Genomic DNA, 11,426 nt, shown 5'->3' with positions numbered 1-11,426 from the left:
GTCTTCTGTTGATTTCAAGTTTCATTTCAATATGATCTTAGAGCGTACTTTATATGATTTATAGTCCTTAAGTTTAGGTGTTTTTTTGTTTTTTGTTTTACTGGGGTTTGAACTCAGGGTCCACACCTTGAGCCACAACACCAGCCCTATTTTTGTGATGGGTTTTTTCGAGATAGGGTCTCACGCCCTGTTTGTCTAGGCTGGCTTCGAACCGCGATCCTCCTCATCTCCGCCTCCTGAGTCGCTAGGTTTTAGGAGTGAGGCAGCGGCACCCGCCAAGGGTGTTTTTGATTCAAAGTATGGTTGCTGCTGTTGAACATTCCATGTGATCTTGAGAAGGTTATGTACTCTGTAGTTTTTGGGTGAAGCATTCATTTTTTTTTTGTTGTACTGGGATTTGAACTCATGGCTTCACCCTTACTGGCAGGCACTCTACCACTTGAGCCACTCCACCAGCCTGACTGAAACATTCTGCATTCTGAAATGACTACAGTCGTACAGATGTTGGATGATGGTGTTGATTTCAATAGTATCATTGTTGATTTTTCTCCCTTCTTGATCTGTTACTGTTAGAGATCAATGTTAGAGCTGTGTTGAAACTCTTATATGTGATTGTGGAACTTTGATTTTTCTTTCAGTTCAAATTATATTGTCATATAATTTGATACTCTGTATAGGGTAAAACCTATTAAGTATTATATCTTTTTTTTTTTTTTTTTTTTTGGTGTTGAAGGACAGACCGAAGGAGGTCAAGGAGACACTTCTCCTCCCTAGGAACACCTGTTTGCATCTGAAAGGCATCTCTGCCCTCAGGCAATGCAAAAATAGGCTATAAAGCCCACTCCCCACCCTGGCCCACGGGATCACCGGTTTCCAGTCCCCCTGCATTCCCCAATATGCAGTCTTTCTCTTCTCTTTTCTCCAACTAAATTCTCTACAAATAAAATCTTTCTGACCTCTGTCTGTGCTTTCATTCTCAGAGCAGGCTCAAGAACCCTGAGCACCTGAAATTCCTGCGCCTGTCATCGTGCATCAGTGTGACTGGGGTTTGAACTCAGGGCTTCACACTTGTTAGGAAGGCTCTCTAGCCACACCTCCAGTCTATTTTGCTCTGGATCTCGGGTCCCAAGAACTATTTGCCTAAACTGGCCTCGAACTGGGATTCTCCCATTCTCAGCCTTCCAAGTAACTAGGGTTACATGCATGAGCTAACAGCACCTGGCTTCTCCTTTCATTTTGAACCATGGTGGACCCATGCATAAACCAAGATTTTTTTGTTATGTCCTTCACAGCCTGTGCTCTCTAGCACCCAAACTTCAGAGTGAATCTGAGTCCAAATCTCTCCTACCCAAGAAGACCTCTCCTGACTGTGTCCTACTCAAGCACTATGCGTGGTGTTGTTTGGCTTATTGGGGTGCAGTTGTTGTTTTCAGGACCCAGAGCAAGAGGAGGTCAATCTCAGACAACAGGACCCTTCTCTAGATAGTACCCACTAATAGCTCTCCAAGACACGGGAGGTGACATTGTTCTTCCCCAATACCGGCCTGTCACACAGAGGATTTAAGTATTGTACTGAGTCCTTACACTGGATTTAAAACTTGTGAGAACGGAAAGCTTGCCCTCTGGTTAGCACTGCCCATCTGTCACCAGAACATACTGTCTTGTCTTGGGGTTGTGGGTTTGGATCCCCAACTCCCCTACAATATACAACTAAAGTTGAGGGTAAAGGCTGTTTTCTACTTCTCTCTGTGTTGCCTTTCTGTTTCTCTGTGTCTTTTCAGTTGTCCTGTTGAGGCAGCCTAGAATTAAGGAAAGTTCGGAATTTTTAGACAATATGACTTCACATTGTATTTCAGATTGAACATTCTTCTCTCTCAGCCTTCTTTTTAATTGCAAATGTATGTAGATTATTCACACCTTAGTTTAGGACAACTCAAACCACCCTCATCGGGCCTAGGGACCACCCATACCCCTCCCCACTCATTGATTATTGGTTGGGAATCACCAGGATCTTCCCTTCCTATAAGTTGCGTAAGTTTTATAAGCACCTAGAAAAGAAAAACACTCTGTCTGCCTCCAGCTCCTACCTGGTCCCACCATGCCCCCTTTTGTAATTCCCTTTCTTACACCATGTCCTGCCATGGATTCTTCCATGTGGGGCACAAAGAATTTGGAAATCTTCTAACCAGAGACTGCACCATTACTGTTAACACTGTCACCACTTTCATTGTTCCAGTGCTCTTCCTACTTTATATTTATGGAATAAAGTCTGTAATTTGTTTACCCTGGCTCTTCTCATTCAGGGAGTCACCCCAAGAAAGCTTCCATTCCACCTTCTTACTCTAGAACTCCTTGTTTGTTTTGAGATGGTCTCACTATGTAACCCAGGCTGGCATTAAACTTCCTATCCTCCTTTAGAACTTAAGTGCAGGGATTACAGATGAATAGCATCTGGACCAGCTCATGTGATCTTGAGAAGATGTGTACTCTGAGGTTCTTGGAGTATTCTACAATATCAGATGAGTGTAGGTGACACTGTTGATTTTTATTATATCATTACTGATTTTCTGCCCTCTTTATCTTTGTTAAAAATCCCTAAGCATGCCGGCCGCTGGTGGCTCATGTGTGCAATCCTAGCTACTCAAGAGGCACAGATCAGGAGGATTGAGATTTGAAACCTGCTTGGGCAAATAGTTTCAAGAGACCTTATCTTGAAAGTACACAAAATAAAAAGGGCTGGTAGAGTGGCTCAAGAGGGAGAACATCTGCCTAGCAAGCATGAGGCCCTGAGTTCAAGCCTCAGTACTGCCAAAAAAAAATCTCTAAGCATAATTGTGGCAGTGTGATTTTTCTACTTCTTTCTTTTTTCCTTTTGTAAGTTGATACTCAGGTTAGGGAATTCCTGTGGAGGATCATTATATCTTCCTGGAGAACTGACTCCTTTCTTCATTATTATTTTCCTTGCAGTACACTTTGATTATCTCAAATTAATATATGTTTTGTTTTTGTTTTTTTGGGGTTGAACTCTGGGCTTCCCACTTGCTGGCAGGCACTCTACCACATGAACCACACCATCAGCCCTTTTTTTTGTGTTGGGTATTTTCGAGATGAGGACTCTTGAACTTTTTGCCTGGGCTAGCATGGAAATGTGATCCTCCCAATTTCTGCCTCCTGAGTAGCTAGGATTACAAGTGTGAGCCACCTGTGCCTGGCCCATGTACAACTTATAACACTTTTTTCATTATATGAGCAAAGGAATCATACCTTTTTGCTTCTCTCTGATGAACTTAGTTCAACAATTCATACAGAACAGAGACAATGGTGACAGTCTATCAATTTTATTGTATTTTCTTTCCCTCCTCCAGGCTGCATCATTTCAACCATTTATCATCCTAGTTCTTTGTTCTGCTCACCATAGTCCACCATTGAGCATCTGTAGTGAATGCTTCATTTAAGTGCCCTTTCCATGTGGATAAGTTCTGTGTGTTCATTTTGTTACTTTTTAATTCTTTAATGATACCATGTTACTCATATATCTTTCATAATGCTTACCTTTGCCTTTCAGCATAGTGGACAGAGTTGCCTGAGAGTCTTTGTCTGGAAAGTTCAGTGTCTGAGGTTTCTTAGAAATTGTTTCTCTCAATTCATTTTTTTCCATTAATGAGCCATATTTCTCTATTTCTCCTTATGTGTGGAATTTTTTTCACTGCTGTTGGAAATTGGACATTTGAATTTTAGAATGGCATAGCCCCAGAAATTGGATTTCGTTTCTTTTTCACTATCCAGGCAGGAAAATGAGATGTGGTTGAAAATGGATGTTAGACTTCCCTGTGAATATTTGGCTCTCTAAATCTCTCAGATTGAAGGCAGTTAGGATGAATCCCATCTTTTTTTTCTTTTTCGTTTTCTGAGAAAGAGTCTTCAACTCTCTATTTCGCCTAAGGTAGCCTCAAACTCATGATGTTCCTGCCTCACCTCCACAGTGCTGAGATTAAAGTCATGAGTCACCATACCTGGCATAGTTGAGGTTTTGGGAAACTTTTCTTTTTTTCCATGACAGAACTTATGTAAAACCCAAAATGTTCAAAATGATTTCTTTTAACCTCAGTTTCAGAAGCAGGTAGGGATATCTTTCAAATTGTTGCTGTGAAAACCTAGTAGGGTTTTTGTTGGTTAAACTCCCAAATTTAGACAGCCTGCCAAAACTAGATCACAGGAGAATTTACCTCTCAAAATTGTTTAAAAAATTTGTATTCTCTTATCCTTCAGCAATTCATCTGGGACACTTTAGGTTTTCCTACCTTAAATCTTAATGAGTTTCTGTTGCAGTAAATTGGTACTTATCTGGGTCAGCCTTCTGCTATGTAGCCCAGGCTGACCTTTTGGACACAATTTCCTGCCTGTTGGGCTTTATTCTCTGGGCCTAGTAGAGTTGTTTATTTTAAATTCCTTTGTTCTTTGGTATGGATTGCAATGTCCCCTTCTTTATACTTCAAAGCTGAACTGAGAAATAGACATGTTATCCCATTTTTTTAGTGTGTGCTACAGTATCTAATTCTCAAAATTCCTTCTTCCCCTGGTACTATACATAAAGATAAGGTGATCAAAAGCCTGGGAGATCTCTGTTTCGGAGCTGGAAGGAGACTAAAGCAACCCTGAACTCTGTCATTGTGATTAAATTCTCACCCTGGTTTCCCTATGAACCTCACTAAAGTTCCCAGGTTAGTCTCCTTTCCTTGTTCCCTCAAGACACTTCACACTTGCTTGAGAGGCCTGCCCTACTCTCCCTAAGCCTACACTTATGTGATTAATAGTTTTTTGCATTTTTATGCTATCTTGTCATCAGTGTCACCATCAGAAGCAACCATCTCTAGGTGAACATAGCAATTTGCACCATGTGACAGATGTCTAGACTTTGACCACTTCCTGTGTCGGGGTTTCCTTATTCTGACTTACTGACATGTTCTCCTGCCTGCTGGCCAGCATGTGTTCTGACCTTACCTTGTTGGTGTCTGGGATCTTGTGCTATGATCTGTGATGTGGTTTTGTTGTTGCTGTTGTTTGTGTTTGCTCTCCAATCTGTGAGTTATGACTCACATTGCATTGTTACAAGGAGTACAAACCCACAGAAATTAGTATGTTCTTTCCAAAACTATATTTTTTGTTTAACTTACTGATGACAAAAGTGGACTTTGTGCAGTTGTTAGAGTTTCCTAGTGGTTCCCTGCCTGACTTATCACTGGCTTGTCCCACAGGTGATCATTCTCCCAGTATTTCTCCTTTTCCTATGTGGGTTTTCACTGTTTTATATATATATATATATATATATATATATATATATATATATTTACTTTTGCCCCTTTGAAAATTTTTCATAAGTAAGTATGAAAGGAATTACAAAGAAAAATCATTACAGGTACTTCCTTTGACACCGTATGTTTCACACATGATGGTGTCAGTACAGAACCAGCCTAATTTTCATCCCTTCCAAAGGTCATGGTCTCTTGGTTTTTTCAAGGTTTTTCAGTTCAATGAAAAATAGCAGATCTGAATCAACGTTCAACTGCACAATGAACTCTAAACATTAGAGAAAAATAGCTCTCTTTTAAGAGCATTAAAACTCAGATTGTAGAATGTGGCAATGCAGTGTATCAGTTGTCCCTCCATTGATACATAACTTTTTGTTGGTTTGCTCAACACTTTTTATTCAGCTAATTCTTCAATCATTCCCTGGTTCTATTTTGTACCTTTAGTCTGAAATATTTTGGCAAGTTTTCAATCACACGTTCAACTCATGTTTGCTCTGCAAATGACTCCTTTCATATCAAAAATATTTCTTGCATGTTTTTGTTCTACTTTGTTTTTATTTTACCCTCCTTTTCTTCTTTATTTTGTTATGACAGAGTTTTAGTATGTAGCTCAGATTGGCTTGAAAAATGCTGTGTCCTTGACTCACTATCCTTCTTCCTCAGCCACCTGAGTGCTAGAATTACAAGTGTGCCCCACACTTGGCTCATACCTCTAGTATTTTTCGTATATAGATTTCCCCATCCATTTCTTTTTTCTTTCTTTTTTTTTGCATTACTGGGGTTTTGAATTCATCCATCCATTTCTTATGGATTTTTCTTTTTTTGTGGTACCAGGGTTTGAACGTAGGACCTACACCAGCCCTGCTGTTTGTGTTGGATATTTTTGAGATAGGGTCTCGTGAACTATTTGCCCAGAGCTGGCTTCGAACTACAGTCTACCTAATGTCTGCCTCCTGAGTACTTAGGATTATAGGCATAAGCCACCAGCGCCCAGCTGGGTTATTATTTTTGTTATGAGGAAACTATTCTGAAATCCATGGGTAGGTTGACTATAACTTTCAACGTGTTCAAAATTTATCTTTCCCATTTCAAGTGTTTTTTTTTTTTTTTTTGGCACTGGGGTTTCAACTTATGGCCTCATGTTTGGTAGGCAGGCACTCTTACCACTTGAGCCATTCCACCAGCCCTCAAGTTGATTTGATTCAACAATGAATTTGATTGTTGTCTATTGAATAAAGGGAATATAATGCATGCTTCCAAGTAGATACCAGCTTTTTCCTACCTTATGTATTAAAGAGATTATGGGGGCTGGTGGAGTGACTCAAGTGGTAGAGCACCTGCCTAGCAAGCATAAGGCCTTGAGTTCAAATCCCAGCACAAACAGAAAAAATTAAATAGATTATGACTGGACATTGGTGATCCTAGATACCAAGGAGAGTGAGATGGGAGGATTGCAGTTTGAGGCCCGCACAGGCAAATAGTTACAAGGTTCCATCTCTAACATGACCAGAAAAAAATGGACTAGAGGTGTGGCTCAAATGATAGAGTATCTGGTCTGTAAGCACAAAACCCCAGACCTGGCAAAAGAAAAATCAAAAAAGATTGTGATTTCTGCCATTGTTATACAATGCCAGCTCTGTCACAGATCAATTTTCTGTTACGTACGGCTTCATTGAAGACTTATTTCCTTTCTGTGATCTTGTCAATCTCTGTGTTCATAGTCTAGTGTCCTAAATAGTGGAATTGCAAAGTCTTTCATTAACATTAGCAAAGCTATCACTTTCTTATTCCAAAGATTTAAAATGTTGTTAGATGTTTATTGTGCCTACTAGACTTGGTAGGGTTGTTTTTTGACTATTTAAAGGTGTATCTTAGAAATTACAAATCTTATACACTTGTGTGAGAGGTGACATTGAGCTTTTTCTGAGAACATGTGCCATCCTTCCCCTAGTTTCCTTGTCCATTTACAGTTTTCCAACAAAACTGTATTATTTGTCTGTTAGTATAAAGAATTATTGTTCTTGAGTCTTAGTTTCTAATTAAGAATCGTCCATCATGAATTGGAGAACATCATTCTGAATGAAGTTAGCCTGGCCCAAAAGACCAAAAATCGTATGTTCTCCCTCATATGTGGACATTAGATCAAGGGCAAACACAACAAGGGGATTGGACTATGAGCACATGATAAAAGCGAGAGCACACAAGGAAGGGGTGAGGATAGGTAAGACACCTAAAAAACTAGCTAGCATTTGTTGCCCTCAACGCAGAGAAACTAAAGCAGATACCTTAAAGCAACTGAGGCCAATAGGAAAAGGGGACCAGGAACTAGAGAAAAGGTTAGATCAAAAAGAATTAACCTAGAAGGTAACACACATGCACAGGAAATCAATGTGAGTCAATGCCCTGTATAGCTATCCTTATCTGAACCAGCAAAACCCCTTGTTCCTTCCTATTATTGCTTATACTCTCTCTACAACAAAATTAGAGATAAGGGCAAAATAGTTTCTGCTGGGTATTGAGGGGGTAGGGGGGAGAGGGAGAGGGCGGAGTGGGTGGTAAGGGAGGGGGTGGGGGCAGGGGGGAGAAATGAACCAAGCCTTGTATGCACATATGAATAATAAAAGAAAAAAAAAAAAGAATGGTCCATCATGAACCAGGTACATCCTTTGAAATATTGTCTCTCAGTGCAGTGACAGAGGATTACTCAGTTCACTAAGCAAAAAATTGACAGGATGCTTCTATGAAACCATCCTTCATCTGAATGAGGTTCCTCATTCAGAGTGTATTTTGGGCTGTAATGACGTGGACTTCTGATAAGTATATCCTATTATTTCAAACATTCAGAAGGAGAAGTATAAACAAGTAGTATATTGTTGGCATCAACTCTTTGGGAAAGCCACACCACCTTTTACAGTTAGGCTGGTGAAGTGTCTATCCCAATAAGTCACTAGGAGTGGCCAACCTTTTTTCTCCAGCACTTGGTAGGATATGCGTTATAGGACACTTGATGTTAAATCGTTCTGGGTACTAAGTGATTTTGAATTTGTTAGGAAAGGCTCTAGACACACAGCATCTGAACAGCAATAAGCAGACCCCATTGGTACGTCCTTGTTTGGCTCTTGCTTTACCAAATAGTTCTAATTTATTATCTGAACAGAGGATGTGAGTATGAATGAAGTGTGAGAATGTGATACGACCAAGACATGGAGTGAACATTTGGAGAATACAGCATCATGTCAGCATCTTACGATAATCATAATACCTCAGTATTATGATTTCTAGGATTTCCTCCTGGAAATCCATTTGGGTTGGTTTAGGAGTCAGTGACTTTTGAGGATGTGGCTGTGGACTTTACCCTGGAGGAATGGGCTTTGAAGAGAACCTCTTCAAAGACATGATGTGGTAGGTCTTCAGGAACTTGACCTCTATAGGTAAAGATATAATTAGTCCCATACTAAATCATGAGAGAACAATTTTTTTTTTGCTCATCAGTGCTGTTGCATTATTTGTAATATGGAAAAGGAACGTTTTGGTGACTAAACCAGGCAAGAACAGGTTACTCTTTGTATATAGATCAGTGGAAGAGCGCTTGCCTGGCAAGTGCAAGGCCCTGAGTTCGGTCCCCAGCACCAAAAAAGAAAAGGAAAAAATAGAAAAAAAAGCAAAACAAAAAAAGGAATAGTCAACTGTATTTAACTCTATTTAGGTATTACGTAGACATTTGATGTTTGCCCAATAGTAATGGATTACTATGGTTTTATTAGTGATTTTTCCAAGAGACGTGTTTGTTTTATGTCCTATAAGGATTTATGAGCATGGACAGAATCTTCTGCAGCAGGACTGAGGACAGCTGTTATGGAAACATAAAAAAAATCCCAATTTTTGCCAGTGCAGAACTGATTTTCACAGGAGGCATTAAATATTACGTCAGACCACCTCATTAGACATTACTCATCTAGAGTATTTTGGTTCTAATCAGGAAGGCTCCCTCAGATGAACCTTACAGAAACATGCAAATAATCAACCGTACAACAGTATTTAAGCAAATAGTACATTGTTGGAATAAACAGTTTCAGAACACTGAGCTCTCTTTACAGTTAATGTTGGTGAGGTCCATCCCATTAGTGTTTCCCGGATACAGTGGAGAGGGAATTTGTTCTCATACAATTCTAATACTAGGCAATATCACAGCAGGTGGTTAATCATTGTAGATGTGGTCTGCCTATGTATTTACTCTTGTGGATACTAAGTAGTAGGAATTTGCTCTAGAGGTGCTTCTGTCCCAATATATAAAGTAGGGACAAGCTACAAAAAAGGTATTTGTATATTGCTTTTATTTTACCAAACAGTTCCAAACTACTGTCAGAATTGCTATGCTAGGTGGAGTGTAGGAATATGCTGACCATGAATGGATGAATATTTGGATAACACACCGTGTTGTGACTTCTTATGAAGCGAGTCTATTTCTGCAGTGCTGGGATTTTCACCATTCCACTTGGTAGTGTATGCAGGATGTTTTAGGAACCAGTAACCTGGAAGGATGTACCTATGAACTTCACCCTGAAAGAGTGGGCTTTGCTGGACTCTTCTCAAAAGAAGCTATATACAATTGTGATACAGGAAACTTCAAGACTCTGGCCTCTATAGGTAAACATGGCATCATCCCTTAATCAGTGAACTACTGTTTTGTGCTAATCAGTATTATTTCATGTTTTGGAATATTGAAGGGAACATTTGAGTACTTATACTAGGAATGATCAAATTGCCCTATGGATATAACTAGAATCTGATGATTTTTCTATAATGTTGAATAAATCTGATTTGTCTGTGTCTATATTTTAGAAAAAAAACAGGAAGAAGAAAATATTAAGAGATGGCTACAAAAGTCCCAATAGAAAGTGAGGTTAACTTGCACTCATCAGAGAAAGCAGTGGACTTGAAATATTGTGCAGTGACTGAGAACTTTAAAGACAGACAAACGATCCAAATATATTCAGTTGTAAACTATTGTAATCTCAGAAATTTTTCTCTGAAACTGAATACAAGGTGAGCATCTATAATTAGAAAATCCAGAATCTGTAAAGTCCCAATATTGGGAACATGTAGAGTACCAGGAGCTACAAAGGCACTTTCCAATGGCCCTATATATAAAAACATTGTTCCCTGTGAAAAATTATTTAATATTAAATTAAATTAATTAATTTAAATTAAATTGTATTAAATTGTCTTTAGGCTTTGTGCATAAGATATATATGAAATGAAAATAAATTTCAGGCTTGGACTAAGACTCATCTTCCACATATCTCTTTATGAGTATTCAAATATTTCTAATTCCAACATGCTTTTTTTTCTTCACATTTATTTGATTGTATTTAAATATGGGACAAGCATTCGGCATTGGCCAAATGCCTAACGTGGATGTAATGTTATACAGCCACATATGAATACCACTGTTTCCATAACAGCTGCCCTTAGTCCTGCTGCTGAAGATGCTGTCCATGTTCATAAATCCTTATAGGACATAAAACAAACACTTCTCTTGGAAAAAACACTAATAAAACCATAGTCATCCATTTCTCATTTTTTAAAGAACTGAATTGGTAGGAAGACTCCGTGATCAAAAAGAAGGTTGTCAATGTGTAGATAAGACAGAACAACCATAGAGCTTCTTGTAAACAGGAAAACTCTCCCTGGAGTAATTCACCATTGATCCTTCATCTCTGAAGGTGCCTCTCAGAGCACACATAAGACACAGAGTCTGTGAGTCTCAGGAATACGTAGAAAGACTGGGTAAACATAAGGAATGTGGGAAAGCTTTCACTTTTTCCCAGTACTATCAGATATATAAATATTCTCACACAGGAGAGAAGCCCTATGAATATAAGCCATGTGACAAAGCCTGTAAGAGCCTCATTTCTGATGAAAATCAGGAGGACACTCACTTTTGAGAAAACATCATGAACTTAAGCCATCAGAAGATTCACTTACCTTCAAATTTATGAGAGGGTTCATACTGTAGAGAAACCTTTTTGCAAGTAAGCAATGTGGACGAACATTCACTATTTCTCAGTACCTTCAAACACATGACAACTCTCACTGGTGAGGAAGTCCATGGAT

Source organism: Castor canadensis, chromosome 14, assembly GCF_047511655.1.
Source record: "Castor canadensis chromosome 14, mCasCan1.hap1v2, whole genome shotgun sequence".
Lineage (NCBI taxonomy): Eukaryota > Metazoa > Chordata > Mammalia > Rodentia > Castoridae > Castor > Castor canadensis.
The sequence above is the reverse complement of the archived record's forward strand: the minus strand, read 5'-3'. Positions refer to the sequence as shown.